The sequence below is a fragment of the Osmerus mordax genome, chromosome 11, assembly GCF_038355195.1.
Source record: "Osmerus mordax isolate fOsmMor3 chromosome 11, fOsmMor3.pri, whole genome shotgun sequence".
In the NCBI taxonomy this organism is placed as follows: domain Eukaryota; kingdom Metazoa; phylum Chordata; class Actinopteri; order Osmeriformes; family Osmeridae; genus Osmerus; species Osmerus mordax.
Genome location: NC_090060.1, coordinates 16,925,278 through 16,950,277, shown reverse-complemented (window position 1 = coordinate 16,950,277; position 25,000 = coordinate 16,925,278). Strand labels below are relative to the sequence as shown.

At 47.7% G+C, this 25,000-nt stretch overlaps 1 protein-coding gene across 1 annotated transcript in view; it reads left to right on the top strand.

The window, feature by feature from the left end:
- The window catches only part of egfem1 (EGF-like and EMI domain containing 1), a 78,801-nt gene that overhangs the window by 39,258 nt on the left and 14,543 nt on the right, over positions 1 to 25,000 (top strand).

Here is a 25,000-nt window from a genome sequence, read left to right as displayed (position 1 = left end):
TCCTGGTCCTCAGGGGCGTCCAGGTCGCTGTCCCCCTGCAGGAAGGAGGAGGGAGGCGTGCCACACGGGCTCTTCTGGTGCTCCTGCAGCTCCGACTGAGAGTCAAAGTGCTGCTCGCAATCTTCACACTGGTACTGCCTCTCCTCTGAGGACAGCAGACGGGTCGAGCGTGAGCACGCATGTACATATTAGTGTGTGTGTGCGTGCGTGTGTGTGTGGGTGCGTACGTGTGTGTGTGGGAGTCAGGTGGCTGAGCGGTGAGGGAATCGGGCTAGTAATCCGAAGGTTGCCAGTTCGATACCCGGTCATGCCACCTGACGTTGTGTCCTTGGGCAAGGCACTTCACCCTACTTCCCCCCAAGGCAAGGCTCTGGATAAGAGCGTCTGCTAAATGACTAAATGTAAATGTAAATGTCTCACGTGTGTGTGCGTGCGTGCGTGTGTGGTAACTGACCGTCTATGTCAGGAGCCATGTTGTAGTCCTCTGCCTTCATGAACAGCAGTAACTCTTCTCCTGGGTGGATCTCTCTGATTGCCGTGTAAAAGATCTGATGAGCAAACACACACACGTACACAGACATATAAATACACACACATCATGCTAACCTGCACGTAGAAAACGACAAACGTCCTCGAAAACGAAACCTTGTTGATGAACATCATATATTTCCGACCTCTTCCAAGACAAAAAAAAACCCTTCAGGGAACATAGATAAGTAAACAAACTTCGCCTCAGGTTCCCCAGCGCACCAGGGAGGTGCTGACCAGGCCTGGTCACACAGGGTCCAGTCTGGGCCCCATTGTTCAGGGAGAGAATGTAGGGAAGAGAGGGGCAGCACAAGAACCCCCTCCACCCCCCTCCACCACCCCCCAGCCCCAGCGGCTTCCTGCCTGTCTGCTCCACGGCTCACAGACCAGGCCACCAGCCGACACATCAACATAATTTTGTTGAGTTGGAGACAATAAAACGCAAGTTCAAACGGACGAGTGCTGCAGGTCTGTGGGGAGCACGAGGAGGGTCACAGGTGCAAGGTCAGCGTGGGGTCACACTGATCCAGCTCTGCGGTGAGAGAGAGAGACACACGCAGGGAGGAAAGCTGGAGACATAAGCAGGGTGTCTGGGTTCATACTTCCAGTCTCACCTGGAGGTCAACACCGTGAAGAGAACACACGGCCTAGACGTTCCCCATCTCTAGGGTTCCTTATGTATTACCTGCTCTTATCCTCAGATGGGCTAACTTATAGACAGGCTTCTCCTCTAGATACAGGGCTAACATATAGACAGGGTTCTCCTCTAGATACGGGGCTAACATATAGACAGATACAGGGCTAACATATAGACAGGGTTCTCCTCTAGATACAGGGCTAACATATAGACAGGTGCTCTCCCGCCGGTTCCCTTTCCTCCTCCCTCTCGCTGTGAGAGCCCAGAAACACAAACGTATCAGAGGTTATTATCTGAGATGTTGATTACCCTGGCATCATAAACCAACAGAGCTGTATAGAGAATGTTAATGTAAATGTAAACAGAGCGTACAAAGAGTTTCCTCAAGTCCTCCAAAAGGTCAACGTGTAGGTTTGCCTTTCCTTTCGCTCTGTAAAGGTAAACCCTTCTTGTAACATCGAATGCTGCCCCTTCTGCTGTTCAGCACAGGACAGCTAGGCTGGTCTAAACCACAGGACAGGTAGGCTGGTCTACACCACAGGACAGGTAGGCTGGTCTACACCACAGGACAGGTAGGCTGGTCTACACCACAGGACAGGTAGGCTGGTCTACACCACAGGACAGGTAGGCTGGTCTACACCACAGGACAGGTAGGCTGGTCCTGAAATACAGCACAGTTTGTCTCAAGCACGGTATCCCAACCTTTTAGCACTATGCTTATAGTATACCAAGTGCATCTCTCCAGTCTGACAGAGAATCCATTTTACTAATGAGATTATTAGAGCACTCATTCCCATCCACACTTTTATTCAATATTTTAGATCTTGGTCACATCATATAAATATTACTAAATTGACTATAATTGAATATTCTGACAGAGGTAGAAAGGCATAGTTGAAGTAGACTAACTTTATTTCCTTTATTATCCGGAGGACAACGCACCCCTGAAGAATTCAGTTATGAAACATTCACTATCACTGTTCTAATGCTTTCATTATTAAGAGCATCGCTTGACCAAGTCAGAATCCACCTTACTGTAATATCTACAATGGCAAAACACTTAAACATTGTCACATTTTTCAGGAGAACTTTCACCAAAAGTTACAAAAGCCCATATAGAGCCCTGCCATGACAACCCAGAATAATGCAGCAGGTCAGGACAAACTGACCACTCAGCTGTTAGAGATGTACCTTACTGTTCTGCAAACAGCAAACCCTCTCTCTCCTGTTCTGCTCTTAGCTCTTCTCCTCTCTCACCACCTCGCTCTGCCTCTCCTATCACCCTCTTTGGAGTTGTCATTAAGTTGTGTGATAAACAGAACTAAGTCAGAAAACCCCTGATTAAACCCAGTTTATTTAGTCAATTAGGGATTCATTGCATAAATGTGTGTCATATGTTTACAGGCTGTATTCAGAGTCAACTTCTTTTGTGTGCAAAGTCTGTTGAAATCAGATGATAAAATTATCATTTAGTATGCGCTTGACTGGCAAAATACAGGAGGGGGATTTGAATCTGGGACCTCTTGGTTTGTGGTCAAATGCTCTAACCACTGAGCTGTTCCCTTCACACAAAAAACCGCACTACCAGCACATAATATAATCACATTCAGTGCCTGCATAAATGTCTACACTCTTTCCCTCTGACGCACACACACACCTCACACATGTGTATACATCAACACACTGAGAAAGACATTGCAGGAGGTTTTCAAGACATCCCCATCAAGTATTGAATTAAAGCAAAGGCCAGCCATTGTACCACAGCGTGTTTTTGAAAACACGAGTGGTGTCCGGAAAGCATTAAGAAAGCACATTGTACTGTGTTGTGACAGTGTGTGATATTTAACAATCACCTCATCACAGCCATGTCTATGACCCACCGACACCTTTCAGAACCACCGGAGCAGAACCACTATGATGACAAGCAGTCTCACCTCACACGGCTGGTAGACTGAAAGGGTGGGTACTGCTACAGTTTACAACATAAGGGCTGATGATGCTTCACTGACTACAGAAATAAGCCTGCAAACTGTGGAGTCTACAGTAACACTGGACTCAGGAACAGAACTAAACCTGCAAACTGTGGAGTCTACAGTAACACTGGACTCAGGAACAGAACTAAACCTGCACACTGTGGAGTCTGCAGTAACACTGGACTCAGGATGAGGATGCAGGAACGAACAGGAAGACACAACAAACATTTTTTTTTATAAAACTGTGAGTCAGTCTATTCATGTTACTTTGTTGTCTCCTAAATGTTAAATATTTGACTCGATATTGATATCTTAAGCTGAAAGCTTTTAGATATCTACCTGAAGCTAAACTGAACAGTGAGATTAAATTCACAAGTCTCAAATAGTCTCATTCCATATGTCTCTGGACTGAAATAGTGATGTACACGACATCCACCATCATACCCAAGCCACCACCACCACGTGAGATGTGACTACCCACATGTGTGTGGAGGCAGATCTCTCTAGTCCAGGAGAGGAGAATAGGGTTAGGGCATTCCTGTCATACCTGCCAGTTTACAGGGCCAGTGTGTGTGAAGTGTGCAGAACTATCAGCCTGCCAGCCTGTGTGATCTGGCCCTGTGGTCCTCCACACACATACCAACGCACAATTATCCATAAACACAACACACTGATAGAGAAGCAAGCACTGAACTCAGGGTGGCCCGGAACAGCGTATCTGAGTTAGATCACAATAACACCTTCACACACGATGGAAGATAGGAGATGAGGTAAGGCTGAGGTGTTCAGGTGCTCTGGTCAGACTGTCATCCCCACGTACCTGGTCATCTACCTGACAGGCGTTCAGGTTGGGCTGCTGGGTGACAGGAGAGAACTGGACGTGCTTCAGCCAGCTCCCCACTCGAGGCTCGCTGGCATCCACGCAGAACTTGACACGGCCCAACCCGTCCAAGATCTGGAGAGAGATGAAGGCAGAGAGAGAGCAAGGGTCAGATCTCGATCAGCATAGGTTACTGTGCCCACATTCGCTAACCACAAACCTCCCATGGAGACACAAGCGGAACTGCTTTGAATCTCCTTGCAGCTTAACGCTCACAACAAAAAACAACTAACCACTTAATTATGTCATTTTCTAACTGTAATGTAGTTTACCATGGTATGATGACATTGCTTTGCATCATTAAATACATGTTTTAAGCTCAAACTCAAAAAGACAAAACAATCTGTGGTCCAGAAGTGTAGCAGAATGTCTTCATTTGATCAAGGATACAAACACAACAGATAATGTCAGTTTTGTTTGTTCAAATATTTTTTACTAGAGGGTGATTTCATTTTGATGTTCCATTTTAATTTAAAACAGACTGATATCATTCTGAAGTTGTCTGCGAATTATTTCATACAATGCCTCAGCACAAGGCAAAAACATATTTTACCTGTGGTGGCGGTGTGGGCCGCTCATAGCAAGATGAAACATTGACATTTCAAGGGACTCTTTCTTGAGACAATTCTTCTCGAGAGACTAAATTCAACTAAATTTTTCGGCAACGTCTGGCTGTCATTAAGTAGCAGGGAAACCAGACTATATCATGCATTTTGCTATCGTGTGATATAATACACCAAAAAGTGAAAACAGTAACAGTTGCACAACATTTTTATGGACATAATTATAATCTTATATTTTTTATAGAACGAATATAGATAAAACAAATAATGTGTAGGCCATGGCATTAATCCAAGTCCTATAATTCGATGTATTCTATTAATCAATAGTCGACAATTAATAAGGAAAATTAAGGTACAATATTTGTCCAATTTAATCATACATTAAATTGTACAAATTAATAGAATATATTTTTTTGGTTGCAAATGTTCAATTTAATTCAAAAGTACAATAGCCTACCATCTGTTCATACATTAAACATATTGTTATTCAGACTAAATGTGTAAAGCGCGGCAACTGATAGTCTAAGTTATGAGGACGCGGTTGTTCTCTAGTGATACCAAAAATCAGTTAAGGTCTCAATAGTCCAAGTTTGTGTAGGCTACTCCTGAATAAATATTTACGTGGGTGTGCGTCGTGTCGAGAAAGAACTTGAGACTATGACTGCGTTTTTTTAAACCTGAGGTTTACAACACGATAAATTATAGTAATCAATTTATAATGCAATACATTACATAAAATACAATATAAGTCCGTTTTGGCTTACCGTAGAAACTCCCTTTCACCACACGGAAGATGCGATCCGAAAACCTCTATTAAGTTTTGATGGATTTTTATTTGATTTTTAGTCCGCTTAGTTGGTCTACGAACATTTGAAACGTTCACAAATAAATGAAAATGTAATCACGCTTTAGTTCTGGTCCATGTGTGCTCGTGCCCAGTGTTCTTGAGAATACCATTGTTGGAAAAACTACGAAGGCTATCACGGTGTTGTATCTCCCTTCCACATAAAGTACCAGACGTTTGCTCCGCGCACTTTCTCACATATCATTTAGACACCAAAATCCCTCGGAACAACAACTTGTTCCAACTTCAGCTCGTGAGCGAACTCGTCCGCTCTTCTCTGCAAGTTTCAAAGCTCCCAGGTATCCCATGACAGAGCGCGCGACGATTAAACTTGTCTCTTTTCTTCCCCCAGCGCGTGATAGTGAGATCGAAGGATCGCCCACCTACTTGCGCGTCCCGTGCTGTGTGATGTGTGTGTGTTTCTGTTTCACGGACTGTCTCTTAAAGAGGATCTTGCTCGCCCATCCATTGAGAGCAATGCACAACGAAGTATCTCGCCTGTCCGCGGTCGGAAGCACCACTCTTCGCAGTAGCCCAAATGTTATGGGATGGGACAGAGGCCAGGTTGAGAGGAGAGGTCACTGGGAGGTCGGGATGGGCTTCTCGGAGTTTGTCTAGGCTGCATAAACATTAACCCAAATTTACAAGCTTTAATGAGACCACCGAATAATCAAGCAATCATCCACATTTCCCTCGCTCTCCTGCACGAGGCTGTAGAGGCGCACAGCCCACCAAGTGCACTAAACCATGTTCAGTGATTCATGGCGGTGATTCTCTAAATAATAATGGGAGTAAATATTTAGACGAATTGAAATGCATACGCTAAATAAAACTTTTTTTTTTCCAGGCAAACGCCACGCTGTAACAATAACTGCTAAGTGACATTCTCAAGTGTCTGTAGCACCTGCTTTTCGAGATCAGACATTAGCCCCCACTCTACGGGTCACCCAGCGGCCGGAGCTAGGACACTAGACGGAGACCCTTTGCAATGCTGAATACATAACATAGCCTATAGGCTCTATTATGTTCCCTGATAATCCGTTCTCTCCCAGACTTTTAAATGTTGCAAATAATGATACTCCACTATCATTCGTATGACCGTTTTAAAATTAGTCAGTTATGTCTGGTAAATCAAAAATGCTAATTGGCCTACTTGTTAGAAATAGTATATAATGTTTCACTGCAGGGGCAAGGGTTGGTGCTGGGAGAGGATGATGAATACTCTGGGTCACACTGGCCACTTTCTGTGACATTGACCTTCCATCCAAGATAGCCTAATGTCCATTGTTGTATTAAATCGCAGAGCAAATATGCAGGAAGTACAGGAAAAATTGTGTGTAAATAAGGTGGACCTTGCCAGAGATTCCCACCGTCGGCGCTCCTTGAGAACCGAAATGAAACCCCGGTCCGCCGGTCATTGATTTCCTGCCTTTCCTCGACTTGTCCATTGTTGGAACCCTTTTTAATTTAGCCATAAATTGGGAAAGCTCAAGCTATATGAGCTGTTCTATTTTCTTCCTGTCAGGATGAGGGATTTGTTTTATGATGCATTGTGTATTAAATACAAGTAATCTGGGAAAGTAATTGCCTGCCTTCTCCGGGTACGATGGAGCCTTCTGATAGACCCGCGTCCTCTCAGTGAAAAGGAGGAAACGTTAGTGAATAAACAACCGTTCTGTGGTATCACTACCCGGCCCGGGGTAAATTGGGGGTACAAGTTTTAGGGCCGGGTGGCGTAGAAAACGACACTGTCATACTAATCTCTGTCAGGAGATGGCGTTCTGAACTGAATAAGTTTCTTGAATTATTAGGCTTATTTCAATATTCCAAATATAATATCGTAATAGACTAAGTGTTTTACTAGGCTAAGTAGAGAATTTAGTACAGTGTGCTCATGAATAGATGTTTGTTTCCGGTTGAGCGGCTTGTATGCTCAATGGATTTCCCAGACTGTGCAGAAGGCTCTAGAGAAAAGCGCATCAGTCAAGCGCAGAAACGCTCGGTTATTGAGATGGGGTTCATTGCGTACTCGTCGGCGGAATTGCAGCATACAACATTGTCCACATTAAGGCGTCAAATAGCTATATCAATAGATGGGACATGAAAGATTTAGTTGTACGCTGCTATAATCTTCTGAACGACCTATATAGTAAAACTATTGGATCTAAAAGGAAAGAAAGATGCAAGTGCATTAAGAAAATTTGTTCTTTTGTTATGAGCGAATTTTAAACACACTAGGCTAATTGTATGAACCATTGTAGTGCCATTGTGACATGCAAATATATTAAATAGCCTAGTTCTGCTTTATCGGATCCAAACTAACAACTATAGGCTGTGTCATAATTTTGACACACTAAATAGACTACTGTGAAATAGCTGTTTATCAACAGATTACAAACCAACTGCTAGAGGGTAGCCTATTGATTTCTTCTGTTTTATAACACGCATCATTTGATTTGGGTTTTGCTTTAAAATCTGTTACTTCCAGATAATGTATTTCTGCATAGAGTTTAAAGTGTTGTGGAAATGATTTTATGCCTTAATTGTATTATGTGTCATATGTTTGTTTGACAATTTTGTTTGAAATCGGAAAACGATTATGAAAACAAAACTATTAGTTTAAAACACATTTTTAAGCTTCCCGTGCAGCTTTAAAATAAAATATGCGATAATTGCTTTCTTATTATTTAGCAGGAAGTTTATTGTTCATCTGAGGTAAAAGTTGCTTTTATAGCCTATAGCCTAGCCCACTTGTAAGTCCGTGTTGCATGCCGAAGGGCAGTCCCGGGTGGTTGAGACTGACTCCGCGAGCCCTGCAAGCTGCGCCCTTCACACGGAGGGGCAGGCTGCAGCGCCGCTAACAGAAACACTGTGCATTCCAGCACATCCTTTAGGAAGAAAAAAAAAAAGAAGAAAAAGAAAATATCGCAGCCAAGTCCACATGAAATAGTTTCACCATTCATATAGAGACCTCCCATTGACACCACCGAAAAGCTGCGTTAAGTCTCCCTCAATCATGAGTCTCAGATTCTCCTATTCTATTTATTTGAGTGAATGGGGGGATTCAATCTAGTGGCAAAAAATGAATTTAGAAACTATAGGCCTATCTAAATTTAAAAAGCAGTAGGAACATAAACTCTGTCATCACAGACATTCATAAAACAACATTCGTAGTTTTATAAAAGGCGAAATAAAACAAATAGCCTATTACAAAAATAATTTTATCATTGCAAGCTTATAATATTATTACTGGCCGGCATAAACACACGTGTTAAAACATGTAATGACAATCATAATAATAATGATTATAATAATACTTTTATAAATACTAATACTATAGGCTACTACTTGAACTACACAAAAAATAAATACATATTTTGTGGTTAAGAATATTATAATGATTTGAATTAATACATTCCTAAAATGTGACGTTGAAGAACAATAAGTTATCCCGGAGTTGCCTCTTTAGAAAGTCCCGTTTTAAGGGAGTCTCCTCACGGGCCAATTACCATTAAAAGAGAGCAGAGGAAATGAAAGGGGAAAAAATGTAAATAAAAAATTTCCTTGGTCTGGAAGTAGGCCCGTTGTGAGCGCGTGTTAATCTCCACCTCAGTAATTTGGTACTCCAGGAGAGGACAGAAGCCCCGCTGCTGTGCCCTGCACTTCATAAATCACAGCTTTATGTGGACAAGGTCAGCGGCCCCCTGGCTCCGCCCGGCCCCTGCAAGCGACGCAGCGCGCCCGCCATGTTTACCCTGCTGCCCGGGGCTCTCCGGACCAGACCAGCTCACTTCTAATTACTTTGGATTATTTTCATTTGGCGGGGTCAGCCAGGCATTCCGGGACAGGGATGATTTCCTACAAATTCGATGTTCTTTGAGGAGTGGGCTTCTCGTGTTTACCCAATCATTCTGGCAGTGTCTGCTCTGACTTAAAGCCCCCCCAGTCCTGCAGTGACAGGCCTGTGAGGTCCACATTACAGACGGACGACTCACACGCCAGGCGGCTACCATAGAACAAGCACTTTGTTAAAAAAAATAAAAAATAAAATAAAAATAAAAACTTTTCTAAGAGAAGTTACTTCAACGTTTACCCCCATTTTAACAACATGACTGAGTTTGACAGTTTCGTTTTACACACACGTAGGCTATTTATATTTTCAAAGAGATTGACTAAATCACAGTACTGCTTTATCAGAGTTGGAGTGAGATTTTAATCTCAAAAGAGAAGTGAGTGAATGAGATATATTGTTTTCGGACTTGTGCAACAGTAAAAGTGATTATTTGACAGCTGGAGTGACTGGATGTGACTGGAACAAAAAGAAAATTACACTACAAAACATGACCTGGATTCAGAAAATGTAGCCTAAACTAGATGAAGGTGAGGATGCATATTTTAACATTAGCCCACAGTTTAATACAGGCCTAGCTATATATTAAACTAGGCCTATACCAACCACTGAACTATACCGACAATATGGGCCCCTACACTGAATATTAGGAGAATATTGGCTTGGGCACTTTCTCCAAAGAGCTGTCTAGAAAATTGCGTGTTGCGTGGGTGTTAGATTATAGGCTAGATATTTTTCAAACTAAAACAAAGGGGTATGTTACAGGCTGATACACTCGCATGTTTCTACCACAACGCCTAAAAGCACGCCGCAAAGTATGTAGGACACGGGGTCAGATTAGGTCGCAGCGAAGTCAAAGGTAACCTTTTTTAAAGCCATAATTTTGCTCCGCTGAGCGATATAGGGTCGGGACACGCTGTAAAGAGCCCGGTAACCTATCACCGGAGAACGCGGTAATTAGAGCATGTAGTTGGTCACTACAGGGTGAACAAATTGGTTCTTAAACGCTCGTATCATCTTTAAAAGAGCTTTTTATGTCAGAAAAGATTAAACTGAACACACGAACTTCAGATCTGAGGAACGGGTGTTGCACATTCATTACATTTATTGAGCTGTCTGTCCATGTTTGAAGCTGGGCACATCTGAAGTCAACAGCGTGCTTTTCATATACGGTGACGAATTGAAAAGCTAATATTTAATGTCGCCGGATATGAAGGATCCATTAGGACTTGTATTCTAATACTAGGGCACTTAAACTCATGACTTCAAAAACAAGCCCCCCTCCCCCTCCCTTTCTGACTCACCCCCTCTTCGAACTGGAACATAATATAGGCTACGTTAATTTTAAACAACCATGAAAAAGTTAACAAATACAGTCAGTTGAAAATAGCCAACGTATTGAACAAGTGTTACGTCACGGTTCGTCAACATAAAGACAGGTGCTACTGCGCTTCACTTAGGTTTAGACACATTTTATGTTGAGACCCACTGCACTTAGGGGGTGCTAAATAAAATGACAATGCATCGCATGTTAATCAGTGACATTGGGTCCGTAGCGCTAAACCTTAACAAACTTGAAAAGAGGCTTGAAACGTCCTAAATCGCAGCAGAGACATGGAGCAACTCCTATTTAAGGCTCCACTGGTTTTCAGTAGCATCAAAGGGGCCTGTAAGTTAGCCAGGATGATATTTAACTAGGTGTTTGTGTTGAGCACAAGACATGTTGCTGCCACACTGCTGGTCATCAGAGCAGTGTGCTCAGTACATGTGGCTAGAACACAATTTCCTGTTGGAATTTAAACACATGCACACTCATACTTAGACACACAGAGAGAAGGGGGGGGGAGAGAGAGAGAGAGAGAGAGAGAGAGAGAGAAAGAGAGAGAGAGAGGATAAAACACAACTGTTTTCAAACATTTTTTAAAACCTACCAATTCGAAAACATACATTCACGACCCGAATACTAGCTAGCATGACCATCCAAACCAAGACCTGCTCCAACAATGTGTGTGCGCATGGGACTCAATCTTAGTATAATGCTTTGCCACTCAGCACATTCAGGCAGTCAGACTTGATTGAGTCATCAGACATGTGCATCAATACTCAAGGTTTATTCAATTCCAGACCAATCATTCTGGTGTCATACACTTTTGGGTTAATATTCTAACCGGCAGCTGAAGCCAGGCCAGATAAATCTGATTTTATGATGTGTTGTTATGGTTTTTACTGCGCTGCCTTGAAAGGTTCTGATTTGGGGATCAATCATGTGTGGTGTCTGCTGCAGGCCGTGCCGGGGATCGATGGGCTCCGGCTGCAGTGATTGAGGAGTGCTTGACTAGGACCAGACCATCTCCAGCCTGCTGCCACAACTGAAGGAGCATGACACCCACCCATCACCCTCCCTCCCTCTCTCCCTCTCTCCCTCCCCCCTCCTTCTCGCTTCTCACTCCTTTATCTGTATGGCACTTTGAAAATGTAATTGTCACAGAACATTCAACAGAGAATAAAGTCCTAGGTAAGCAGGAAAAGAGGGGCATTGCCTTATGTTTAGCCTTCCTTTTCACCAGCTCTTCACTGACGACCCCTGCGTTGCTTGAGAGTTTAAAACAAACCCTGCATGTACACAAAACAATGTCCATGTCCATGACACTAATCAGTGTGTACGGTGGGCCTTAGTTGCACAACACAACATTAGCAAAACAAACAAAAGATGACATAACGATAACTGCAACGAAACATTTGAGAAACAGCAGCATATACACCAACACATGCCACACAAACACACACACATCACAAACACACCCCACACAGACACACACCACACAAACACACACCACACAAACACACACCACACCCCCCACACAAACACCCCCCACACAGACACACACCCCACACAGACACACACCCCACACACACACACCATTTTTTTGGGTGTGCTACTGCTTTTTGTCAGTGCCATAATTGCTCTAATCCTAATCTTAATCCAACTTCATGAATAGAACGTGGGAGTTTGACCTGCACTAGATGTAATCTGTTGTGTTCTTGTTTACGTATGAGTTTGAGGTAGCTAATGATTTTGTTTTGTATAGATCAAAATACTGTTTAGTACATAGAGAAAACATTTACATTTAGTCATTTAGCAGACGCTCTTATCCAGAGCGACTTTCAGTAAGTGCAGGGACATTCCCCCCGAGGCAAGTAGGGTGAAGTGCCTTGCCCAAGGACACAACGTCATCTGGCACGGCCGGGAGTCGAACTGGCAACCTTCAGATTACTAGCCCGCTTCCCTAACCGCTCAGCCATCTGACTCCCCTAAAACACTTGATAATGTTGACAGTTATTATCATCTCTCTCTCCCTCTATATCTTGTTCACTCTCTCTCACTGTCTCGCTACCTCTTGCATTGTTTGACACATTTCCATGACTTTTCCAGGTAATCAAATCCAGAAATCAGAAACGGTCAACGTTTTCTAGGTTTTCAATGTCTGTGGGAACCCTGTGCGCTCTCTCTGTCTCTCTCTCTGTCTCTCTCTCTGTCTCTCTCTCTGTCTCTCTCTCTGTCTCTCTCTCTGTGTCTCTCTCTGTGTCTCTCTCTGTGTCTCTCTCTGTGTCTCTCTCTGTGTCTCTCTCTGTCTCTCTCTGTCTCTCTCTGTCTCTCTCTCTCTCTCTCTCTCTCTCTCTCTCTCTCTCTCTCTCTCTCTCTCTCTGTCTCTCTCTGTCTCTCTCTCTCTCTCTGTCTCTCTCTCTCTCTCTCTCTGTCTCTCTGTCTTTCTCTCTCTCTCTCTCTCTCTCTCTCTCTCTCTCTCTCTCTCTCTCTCTCTCTCTCTCTCTCTCTCTCTCTCTCTCACACACACACACACACACACACACACACACACTAACACACACAGACGTACACAGACAAACTTAATACCCACCATACAGCGTTAACACACATATTTACTTTTCGGGTGTACACACACTCACGTTCCCTGGCTGCTGTTCACACACACTCAACATGTCCCTGTTAGTCTGCTTCCTCACTGCTGTCAGCAGAGCCGGTTAAAACAAAAGAGGAGGAGAGAGAGAGAGCCATCGCGGCTGAATTAGAGGAAGTGGGTCCTGATTAGGCTGCCCCGACAGAAGCATTCCGATCCTGTTAACCCATCCTGCTGTGGAGGCCGACACAGAACCCCCGACAGAGCTCCACCCTGGGTAGGCTGCTCCTCTCCTCTCCGCACTCAGACAGAACCGCCTTTGGCCTCAGAACTGTACATTTTACCTTCTTCACACCCTCTCTCCCTGATGAATGTCTTCACTCCGTTTGTTTATAAGAAGTAAGGTTATTCATAATCAAGCAGAGAGAGTATGTACACACTGTGGACATCCTGATAGAAGACAACGTATTAAATTTCTGTTTGTTTGACAGAAACGCTGTCTCTCTCTCTCCGTTCTACATGAACACTCCCATCCATTCACACGGGGGTCACGACCTTCACAGCATTCCCTCCCGCGCTCTCAAGTGCTAACACATATTAAGTAAATGAAGAGTGTCTTCGGGCAGGGAGATAGACGAGCTTCTTAAACAAGAGGAGGGGTCCTGCTTTTGGTCTCCAGTCCCACCCCAGGTCGGCATGACGACCAGGGGAGTGATGTCACCGAGTCGCAGTTGTATATAACGCAGAGGAGTAAGCTCTGACAAGCTCCAACAAGTCTGTTATAAAACGTGCGCGCGGGTACGCGTGTGTGCGTGTTTGTTTTGGCGGATTAAGAGGACAGTAATGGAAAGGATTTCTCGGCGTGAACACATCCCCGGCACTTCAAAGCCAGGCGGTTGCCGTGGCCGCCCATCGCAGAGAGTGTGTTTCCTCCTCCTCCTCCTCCTCCTCCTCCTCCTCCTCCGTCAGCGAGACACAGGTCAGAGCCTGGCCTCCCATTCTGCTGCAGGCAGCGACCAGCCCTCCTGCGCGGCAGGGTGATTATTGTCATCTTTGCCGGAGAGAGAAAAAAACACTCCTGGTGAGGTGTAAAACAATGAGGGGGAGGAGAGCAGGGGTGGGGTGGGGCAAGGGGAGGTTGGGGGAGGGAGGGGGACCCTGGTGTAATCTCAGTGCTGAATAGACGGGGTTCTTAATAGAATCCTCTCGTCCGGCTGCCACTGTGAGAAACAAGAGCCGTAATGGATGGGCTGGGCTCTGGCTCCCACTTTCCCCCCCGTGACCCTTGCTTTGGTCAGAAGTAAGAGCTAAAGAAGCATTGTAGCCCCGGGCCTGATTGAATGGGGAGGGAGGGAGGTGGGGGGGGGGGGCGAGGCAGCCGCGCTGATAGACCAATTTCCCACTACTGCGAACTGCAGGTCTTGATTGATGAGGGCCGGCGCTGCCTGGAGGAGGCCCATCACATGTGATCACATAAATACTTATTCAGCTTGAATTGGGCCTGACAAGCCTGTGACAGCTTTGTGCTGTCACAGATATCATTGGAGGGAAAACGCTCCATTAATCATGCGTAATTAACTTTTCTAGGGGGTTCTTCTATCCCTGTATCCTCTCTCAGATAAAGCCCAGTGTCTTAACTAGGATTGGGAGGCTTATTAAAAGCAGAGGCAGTTCCCCCTGAGCTGCTCCGTTTGTACAGGAAACAGCTTCATTAGTACGGCTTTAGGCTCTAATGGTCCCCGTACAAAGCTGCCTCTCTCCTCCAGGCCTCCGCTCACTCCAGCCCCACGCTGCAATATCCTGTGGGCGCAGGGCTGTAATGTGCTGTTTGAAGTGAATGCAGCGGCCTTCTGAGAGGACGCCTGTACTTAACTACCTTGACCCCCCCTTAAGTTCGGCGGTGGTGGTGGTGGTGTTGGTGGGGGGCACCACAAGCTGGCTCAGTCTCTCAGAACGTTGCCCCCTCCCCTCCCTCCCCCCCTCCTCCCCCCTGTCTCTCTCCACCGCCCCTGAGGGAGCTGGCTGGACCAGACCCTCATTGTTTTAAAGCAGCAGACCACATGATTCAGACTCATATTCTCTACAGTCAGTCCTGACACCAGCCCTCCACCTGGCCCTAACACCAGCCCCCATCTGGCCCTAACACCAGCCCCCCACCTAGCCCTAACACCAGCCCCCCACCTAGCCCTAACACCAGGCCTCACCTAGCCCTAACAGCAGGCCTCACCTAGCCCTAACACCAGCCCTCACCTAGCCCTAACACCATCCCGACTAGCCCCACCTCATCTGCATTCCATCCCGACGCCGCTTCCCCCCTCCCACCCCCACTCCACCCCCTCCCGCCCCTCCTCCACCGCCCACCCGCCAACACCCGCCTGCCTAGTTTGCCTGGTGATGGTCTACATGTGAAGTGACCAGCTGCGATCGGAGGAGACAAGGACATTGCTATTTGGGAGTGGGACCAAATCCCTGATGTACTGCTTGCTTTTGTTTCACCAGCAGCCTCTTGCTGGAGGCCTGGAGGGGCTCGTGTTGGGAGGGGTTCCATCTGGGTCTGGAGGCAGAGGCTAGTCACACACTAAAGGTTCAAAATCTGTCCTCATTCTTAGTCAGACTCATTTTCTCCAGAAGGTGACAGTGTCTTCCTCATTCATGCAGTGACTTATTTCCTTCTCTGAACTGGTTCCATCAAAGCCACCAGAGACAAAACACCACTCTCACATTCACCAATATCATACTTCCGTGAGAAAACACAAACTGTTTGCCGGTGGACTCAAATCGTAACTTCTAACAAGAACTGAAAGCCACACTGCCAGATAAAGCCTCCATTCTAGCACTGGCACACTGGGTATGCTACATTCTGTGGACAACCACTGTTTTTATCAACAGCTACGTCATGTATTTTTAGACTGGATGGAGTCTGCAGTGTGTGTTGGGGCCTAGTCCTAGCCTCTAGCTTCAGCAGATGGGGCAGGAACACAGCACCCAGGACAGGGAGGGCCAGGGCCCCAGGCCAGCTGGGTGGCTCTGGGGGTAGAAGACAGACAGGTAGGGTTAGGGGAGGCCTAGGCTTTGACGGATACATGACTGTAGGCTAGGAGGACAGGTGGAAGAGTGTGAGGAGAGAGAGGAGGAGGAGGAGGAGAGGTAAGGAGAGAAGGAGGAAGAAGAGAGAGGAGGAGGAGGAGAGGTGAGGAGAGAAGGAGGAGGAGGAGGAGGAGAGAAGGAGGAGGAGGAGGAGAAGAGAGGCAGGAGAAGAGGTGAGGAGAGGAAGGAGGAGGAGGAGGAGGAGAGGTGAGGAGAGAAGGAGGAAGAGAGGCAGGAGAAGAGGTGAGGAGAGAAGGAGAATGAGCAGGAGAAGAGGTGAGGAGAGAAGGGGAGGAGCAGGAGAAGAGGTGAGGAGAGAAGGAGTTGGAGGCCGGGTGAGAAGTCAAGTACACACCAGCCAGCTCAGCTTGACTCGAACTGAACAGACAGAGAGCGAAACAATAAGCACTTGTGTCAGAGTCCCAAAGCAGAGCAGACCTCATCTCTGGCACACGCCCTCCCTGCCTAGATAGCTCCCTCAGGACATCCCAGGCTGGCAGGCTTCTCACAGCTCTAGATACAGGGGATCGGGAGAGCTCTTGGCTGCTCTGCCTCTGGGTCTAATCACAGGGATAGGACAGTGCCATGGGTACAGTACCTGCTACTAACGTAAACTCTGAGTGTGTGTGTAACTCTGTGTGTGCGTACGTGTGCTGTGAGCGTGCGGGAGGATCAGAGAGACTCTAGTTTGTTATCTGTCCCTGCAGTGTGTTCCCTATCTTCTGTACTGCATTGAGTTGTACACAGTATCTACACTCCTCTCTACTACACTGGCCTCCCTGTTCAGATGAGCCCCCTGGCAGAGAGCTGAAACATGTTTCATCACTACCTAGTGGTTAAACAGAGGCTCTGTGTACAAGTCTCAGTGGGGGAATGAGGCGGGAAAGAAGGAGGGGGGGGAGGGGGGGGGGGGGGAGGACCCTCCCTGGCATCAAGGCCTCAGTGTTAATCAGTTATTTCCCAGGAAACCAGACTCATCCCCCTAGGGTAGAGAGAGAGAGAGAGAGAGAGGAGAGAGAGAGAGAGAGAGAGAGAGAGAGAGAGCGAGAGAGAGCGAGAGAGAGAGAGAGAGGCTAAAACACAAATGTTTTTAAAGAGAGAAAACGAGAGAGAAAGACAGAGAAAATGTGGAGGAGGAAGTAGAGAGACTATGGAGTGCCAAAAAAGATAAATGAATTGAGAGAAAATGAGAGAGAGGAAGAAAGAGAGAGAATGAGTGAGAGAGGGCTACATTCCTGTGGCCACAGCTGCAGTACTGCAATCACTAAAACGTAGCGCTGTCTCAACGCCGGCGATTTCTGATGAGTTATAAAGGAAATAAAACAGCACGACATGTCTGCCTTCTGAATCAAAGAAGAGACCAGCAATCAACGTGCTGTAGTTTGCACAACTTCCTTCCCCCTCTCTCTCCCCCCTCTCTCCCCTCTCTCTCCCCTCTCTCCCCCTCTCTCTCTCTCTCTCTCTCTCTCCTCTCTCTCTCTCTCTCTCTCTCTCATCTCTCTCTCTCTCTCTCTCTCTCTCTCTCTCTCTCTCCTCTCTCTCTCTCTCTCTCTCTCCCTCCATCATTACCTCCCTCTCTCCCTCTCCGTTTGTCCGTCACCATGGCTGAGATGAACCCTCGGTCTTTATATAGTGTCTATATTTGCCCCTTTCTTCACCAGCAGCCAAACAGGGGAGCGTCCAAGGAGGACATCGATCACATGGCTGACAGCTGGCCGGGGGCCAGGGCAGCTCCGCTGGCTGCAGCCGTGAAGGCTGCCTCCGGGAGGCCTCCCTCCCTGGCACTGCCCAGGTCCAGGCTGCGTGCGGGCGAGCAAGAGAGAGAACGCTTGAGGAGACGTTCCTCAGTCCAGCCCCACCCACCCACCTCCACGCACCCCGCCCCCGCCCCCCCTCCAAGCACCCCACCCCCCCTCCCCCCACCCCCCTCCACGCACCCCTTTTGGCCTTTGTCAATTACGCCCCAAAACTATGGAACAAATTACCCATAAATATTAGGGAAGCAAACACTCTAGACATTTTTAAAAGACAGCTTAAAACCTACCTTTTTACCGAAGCATTTAAGTAATTTTATCTCAAAAGGGTTTTCCCTACTTTTTAAAGTTGTTTTCTCTCTTGAACAGAGATCTTATTGGGATTTTTATTTTTGTTTGAATTGTTTATCACTTGTATTATTGTTTTTATTGATTTTATGTAAAGCACCTTGAGCTAAAATTCTTGTATGAAATGTGCTATATAAATAAAGTCTTACTTACTTACCCACCCTACTCTTGACAATGCACCAACATCCTCTCAGAAGATGAGCCTAAAATACATCAGACGTCCCCTCCCCCCGTCCCTCTCTCTCATTCACTCACATTGGGGCTCGCCCCCTGACTGAGCATCATCACTCCCATCCTCCTCCCTATCCCTCCCATCCCCCCTCTCCTCTCCCTCCCTCCCTCTCTCCCTCTCCCTCCCATCCCCCCTCTCCCTCTCCCTCCCATCCCCCCTCTCCCTCTCCCTCCCTCCCTCCCTCTCGCCCTCCCCTCCCCTCCCCTGCCCTCCCCTCCCTCCTCTCCCAGGCTCCAGCCAGGAACCAGGCAGCCGGCCCTGGTACTATTGTCCTGCCACTCACATCGGTTTATCATCACTGCTGGCTGTAATTGGAAACAGGAGTAGTTCTATTGGGGACACTCAGTGACACGGGTATCTGTCCCCTTCTGATATTCCCACCAGCTAATTCCCCCTTATCTGCATAACACAGCGGAGGACCGGCCCCGACAGCCTGGCGCGCTGTGGAGCATACTCAGACTGTAGAGCATACTCAGACTGTAGAGCATACTCAGACTGTAGAGCGTACTCAGGACTGTAGAGCGTACTCAGACTGTAGAGCGTACTCAGACTGTGGAGCAAACTCAGACTGTAGAGCATACTCAGACTGTAGAGCAAACTCAGACTGTAGAGGCAATACTCAGACTGTAGAGCATACTCAGACTGTAGAGCAAACTCAGGACTGTAGAGCGTACGACTCAGAACTGTGGAGCATACTCAGACTGTGGAGCGTACTCAGACTGTGGAGCATACTCAGACTGTAGAGCATACTCAGACTGTGAGCATACTCAGACTGTGGAGCATACTCAGACTGTGGAGCATACTCAGACTGTAGAGCGTACTCAGACTGTGCTTCCAGACAGCTGTCAGTAGATACACACACGTGACACAACAGACATGGATCCTACATTTAAGGGAACAATGCCATCAATGTATTGAGTTAACACCTAGAAGAATATGAGCAGATTACAAATGACAAACCTAATGGGAGTACGTGGACATTTTACAACACGCACGCACACACACACGTCTAGACTGTCTTGAAACATCCTTTGATTGACTGTTTACATTTACATTTAGTCATTTAGCAGACGCTCTTATCCAGAGCGACTTACAGTAAGTACAGGGACATTCCCCCCCGAGGCAAGTAGGGTGAAGTGCCTTGCCCAAGGACACAACGTCAGTTGGCATGACCGGGAATCGAACTGGCAACCTTCGGATTACTAGCCCGACTCCCTCACCGCTCAGCCACCTGACTCCCCTGTTTGACTGAATTTCTGTCCAATCTGCTGGCAGGAGCAGAAGAGTCCCACCTCATCAGAGCAGTGGAGAAAGAGACCTTCACATGGAATCAAAACATTGCAGCCATCACAACTTATGCCTCCTCAGATCCACCCCTCCACAAAGCCCAGTGTGTTTCATACTCACTGCTCAAGAAAGGGTCACTTACAAAACAGGAGATGAGGTTACTACCTGTCAATGCAGTCCTGCACCCACAGGTATGATCTCTTCAAAGACCACAGACCTCACCACCACCCCCACCACCACCCCCACCCCTCACCACCACCACCCCCAGCACCGGGGATGAATAGAATGAGGTGGGTGAGAGAGCAGTGTTTTATAGACTCACTAAGCAGTGAGGCCCCGATTCAGTCCAACAAGTGTTCACTCAGCTGTTATCTCACATTGCTTCACGCTGCTCTGAATCTTCACACTGACACTCCCCTCTGATCTACTATCCTCTCTCTCTCTCCCCCCCCCTCCCCTCTCTCTCTATGTCTCTTTCTTTCTCTCCCCCCCTCTTTCTCTCCCCCCCTCTTTCTCTCTCCCCCCTCTTTCTCTCCCCCCCTCTTTGTCTCTCCCCCCTCTTTCTCTCTCCCCCCTCTTTCCTCTCTCTCCCCCCTCTCTAATCCTATCTCTCCATCTTTGTTTCCTGTTTGCTCTGTTTTATGGAATAGAACACAACAGAAAGAGTGTAGCTTTTAAATGCTACTTTATGACTTTGTATAGACCAAACTACTAACATGATGTTCCTTAAGGTAATGGCAGAGGGGAAACTGGATAGTTTACTGTAATGTTAAACAAAAATGCTAGAATTGTGGTTATGGGCCAAATAATTAAATTAATTTGACGTCAAATTAAAACAAGAAGGTCAAAGTAAAGTTAAATGAAGATGGTATTGAATCACAATGCCAAATAATTCAATCAATTGCAAGGAAAACATGCTTGGAAATGACTGAAACCTTTCCTGGTTGTAAACAAGAGAGAGGAAAGAGAGAGAGGCCAGAGGAAAAATGATCCATATTCCCTTTTTCACCCAACCATCATCTGTGAGAAACCAGCAGTCAGACCTGGTCTGTGAGAAACCAGCAGTCAGACCTGGTCTGTGAGAAACCAGCAGTCAGACCTGGTCTGTGGGAAACCAGCAGTCAGACCTGGTCTGTGGGAAACCAGCAGGTCAGACCTGGTCTGTGGGAAACCAGCAGTCAGACAGTCTATTTGGGAGTCAGGTGGCTGAGCGGTTAGGGAATCGGACGAGTAATCAGAAGGTTGCAGGTTTGATTCCCAGTCGTGTCAATTGACGTTGTGTCCTTGGGCAAGGCACTTCACCCTACTTGCCTCGGGGGAATGTCCCCTGTACTTACTGTAAGTCGCTCTGGATAAGAGCGTCTGCTAAATGTAAATGTACTAAATGTACCTGGTCTTGACCCTGGTCACCGCTATGACTACCAGAATATAGAACACCCAACATCAAGCAGGGGCTCCATTCAGCAACTCAAGTCTTCACTTAGGTTCTCGCAGCCTTCCTGTCCTGCTACTGACCTTTCAGGGGAACTCACCTTTCAGGTGATCCTCCCTTCTAAACCACTATCGCTACTGGCTGAATAGGACAATTGGCCCACCTGTGCTCATGTTCCTAAACGAACTGCTAGAACTGAGAGGTGACACACACACACACACTCACACCTGTTTTCCCCTTGAGTGGATAACTATGCCCATAGCTGTGCTTCATGGTGTGAACTATCATCCATATTGTCTCCAATTTTCTCTCTTTATTCTGTTTCTGTGAGAACCTGTTAGTCAGCTTGCCGTGACGGTGTTTCTTCGCTCGCTCACGTCCAGAGAATGAGACAACGTAATGTGCTGTCGAACAAACAGGAGAGTCACACCTTCTCCGTATCTGGGCTGTGTGCATTCCCCAAGCCTGCACAAAGCCTGCGGTAAAGAAAGGGTAAAAGGAGAAAAAAGAATGTGCAAAGATAACGAAGGAGTAGAGGAGGTGATCTGAAGGATATCTTCTGTTTGCTTCCTAAGTACAAGTTCAGAGTGAGTGGCATGTACGCGTATGTCTGTGTGTGTGTGTGTGTCTGTCTGTGTGTCTGTGTGTGTCTGTGTGTGTGTGGGGGAAGTGGTGCTAAAATAATGTTGATTTTCACAATCTAAAACCTTAATATGGTTTTGCAGCAATATTTACATAGACAACATGGAACTCATTCTGTGAGTAGAACAAGAGGGGTCATTTGATACAAGTATTGAAGCCCCTGCATGTCTGACTCCGGGTCTAAAGGATTAGGTATGGATCTATATAGGATCGTTTAGTCATTGATCCCTAAACAGGAATGGGCAGTGAGGGAGGTCAGTCTGAAGAAAACCAGATCTCATCTGAGGTTTGACCCAGATTTTAAAACCAGCTCATGAAACTGTCTGTCTTTATGGATCACCACACACACACTCGTGCAAACACACACACACACACACACACACTCGTGCAAACACAGCGGTGGAAACTGGTTTGAGTGATGTGGACTGGGTCTCTCAGAAGGGACATCCTTCACAACCAACACCTCTCTCCCCCTCTCCCCCTCCCCCCTCTCTCCCCCTCCCCCCTCTCCCTCCCCCTCTCTCCCCCCTCTCCTCTCCCTCTCTCCCCCCTCCCCCTCTCCTCTCTCCCCCTCCCCCTCTCCCTCCCCCCTCTCTCCCCCTCTCTCCCCCTCTCCCCCCCCCCTCTCTCCCCTCCCTCTCTCCCCTCCCTCTCCCTCTCCCTCTCCCTCTCCCTCTCCCTCTCCCTCTCCCTCTCCCTCTCCCTCTCCCCTCTCCCTCTCCCTCTCCCTCTCCCTCTCCCTCTCCCTCTCCCTCTCCCTCTCTCTCTCTCTCTCTCTCTCTCTCTCTCTCTCTCTCTCTCTCTCTCTCTCTCTCTCTCTCTCTCTCTCTCCTCTCTCTCTCTCTCTCTCTCTCTCTCTCTCTCTCTCTCTCTCTCTCTCTCTCTCTCTCTCTCTCTCCCTCTTTCTACCTCTCTCTCTCTCTCTCTCTCTCTCTCCAGACCAGTGTCTGACCTCTGTGTGTCACTCAATTCACCAGCAGTATTTGCTTTCGTCATCATAAATATTAAATATGCTCAAAGCAAAATATTTGGGTTTGGCGAACTCAAAGTGCCAATGAATTAATGTATTCATGAGGGAAGTGGGAGAGTCAGGGTGTACACATCACACACAAACACACAGTCAGACATTCCAGGGCTTTACGGTAAGCCCAGCCATGGGTACACACAGGGGGACTCTGCAGGGTTAGGGTGAGGGCCTGAGGGCAGGAGGGGGTAGGGGCAGGAGGCGTTGAGCAGGCGTCCTTGGTAAACCAAGGAGAGGGGACTGAAAGGTAATAGTCTGACCCGAGCCTAGCTGTGTAATTGGGACCTGTGACCCCCTGCACATCCTAAATCACAAATCCAAACAGCCAGAGCCATGTAAATACCCTGAGAGGCCCTGGCCTGGCCTGGCCTGGCCTCCCCTGGCCTCGCCTGGCCTCGCCTGGCCTCGCCTGGCCTCGCCTGCCTCGCCTGGCCTCCCCTGGCCTCGCCTGGCCTCCACTGGCCCCCCTGACTTCCCCTGGCCTCCCCTGGCCTCCCCTGGCCTCCCCTGGCCTCCCCTGACTTCCCCTGGCCTCCCCTGGCCTCCCCTGGCCTCCCCTGGCCTCCCCTGGCCTCCCCTGGCCTCCCCTGGCCTCCCCTGGCCTCCCCTGGCCTCTGTTCTCAGGAGTCCTAGTTCCGCCAGGACCCAGACACCCCCCGCCCCCCCCCCCTGACCCCGCCCCAGGTTCCCTGACCCTGGGTAGGGTTCCTGTCTCATGGTGTCTTGCTGGGGTGGGCCCGTCTAATGGCCCGGGGTTAAGGCTGGCCGCTCGGCCCTGATTGCAAACAGAAGATAACCTCTAACTTTCTATCCCACTGCTAGGGAACACACACACACATCACAATAAACTTTCTAATACACACACAGCCTGTATGGTATCCTCCCAGGCCCCTCCTCCCAGGCCCCTTGATGCCCTGAGAAGGACAGCGCCCGGAGGAGCCTCGTCTCGGGGCACAAAGGTTGCCGTTGGAGGCCTTAAAGTAAAGCCCCCCCGGAGAGCCTCACAATGAAGACGAGCGACGTGGAACAGTGGAGTCCCTCGCTGCATCGCCCATGGAGGGGCTCAGAGGCAGCCCTGCAGGCCTGGCAGGGGCTGCGTACAGCAGGAGGATGAGACAGGGCGTCTGTACAATAGGACCATCAGACAGCAAGCCAGGACATAAGGGGGGGGAGTTGTTTTGTGGGTTACGGCCCAAACTCTCGAACGTTTGTCCTTCTAGGGGAGCAGTTCAAGGTAGGTTACAGATCTGCAGTCCTGCGACACCACGACTGAGGCACCCTGCACCCCGTCCTTTCATCCACTCATCTCTGAGCTTGTACTCATTGTTCATTTCGATCCCGTATTGGTGGAAACCCAGAGATGAGCGGTGCCAGGCCCAGCTCCCCCTCCTGCTGGAGTCCCTCAGACAGGCTAAACGCTGCAGGAAAACAGAAGGGTTATTGTGGCACCCCAAAACACAGGGTGGTTTTTCACTTGTTTGGTGGAATCCACTTTGTTTTATACTGTATTGTCTTGAACTATAAGGTAGATATAGTAAGGACTAGTACAGCAGTAGGTTAGAGATACAATTTAGTTTAATATTAAGCTGCATTTATCAGGCGGGAAGGGGGGGGGTGGCTGAGTGTATAAAAGCATTTGCCAAATGAATACATTTATTACATATATACCCTGACAGATCCAGAAGTGAGTCTGGCTACACTGCACGTCTGTCTGCATGTCAGTCTGACGACCAGTCTTTCCATTAGCAAGGATGTTAACTGTTCTGTACAGTAACAAGCCATTAGAGCCCCTCAGTGCTGTGATAGTAAACTCCTGGGCTGTGAGGGGGTCTGTTTCTCTGGACATGCTGTCATAGAGTTTACAGAGAAGAGAGAGAGACTGCTATAAACCATGCTCAGCCTCACCCCACATGGCCAACAGCATCGCCCGGAGAGAGAGGGAGAGAGAGAGAGGAGAGGGGAGAGAGAGGAGAGAGAGAGGGGAGAGAGAGAGGAAGAGAGA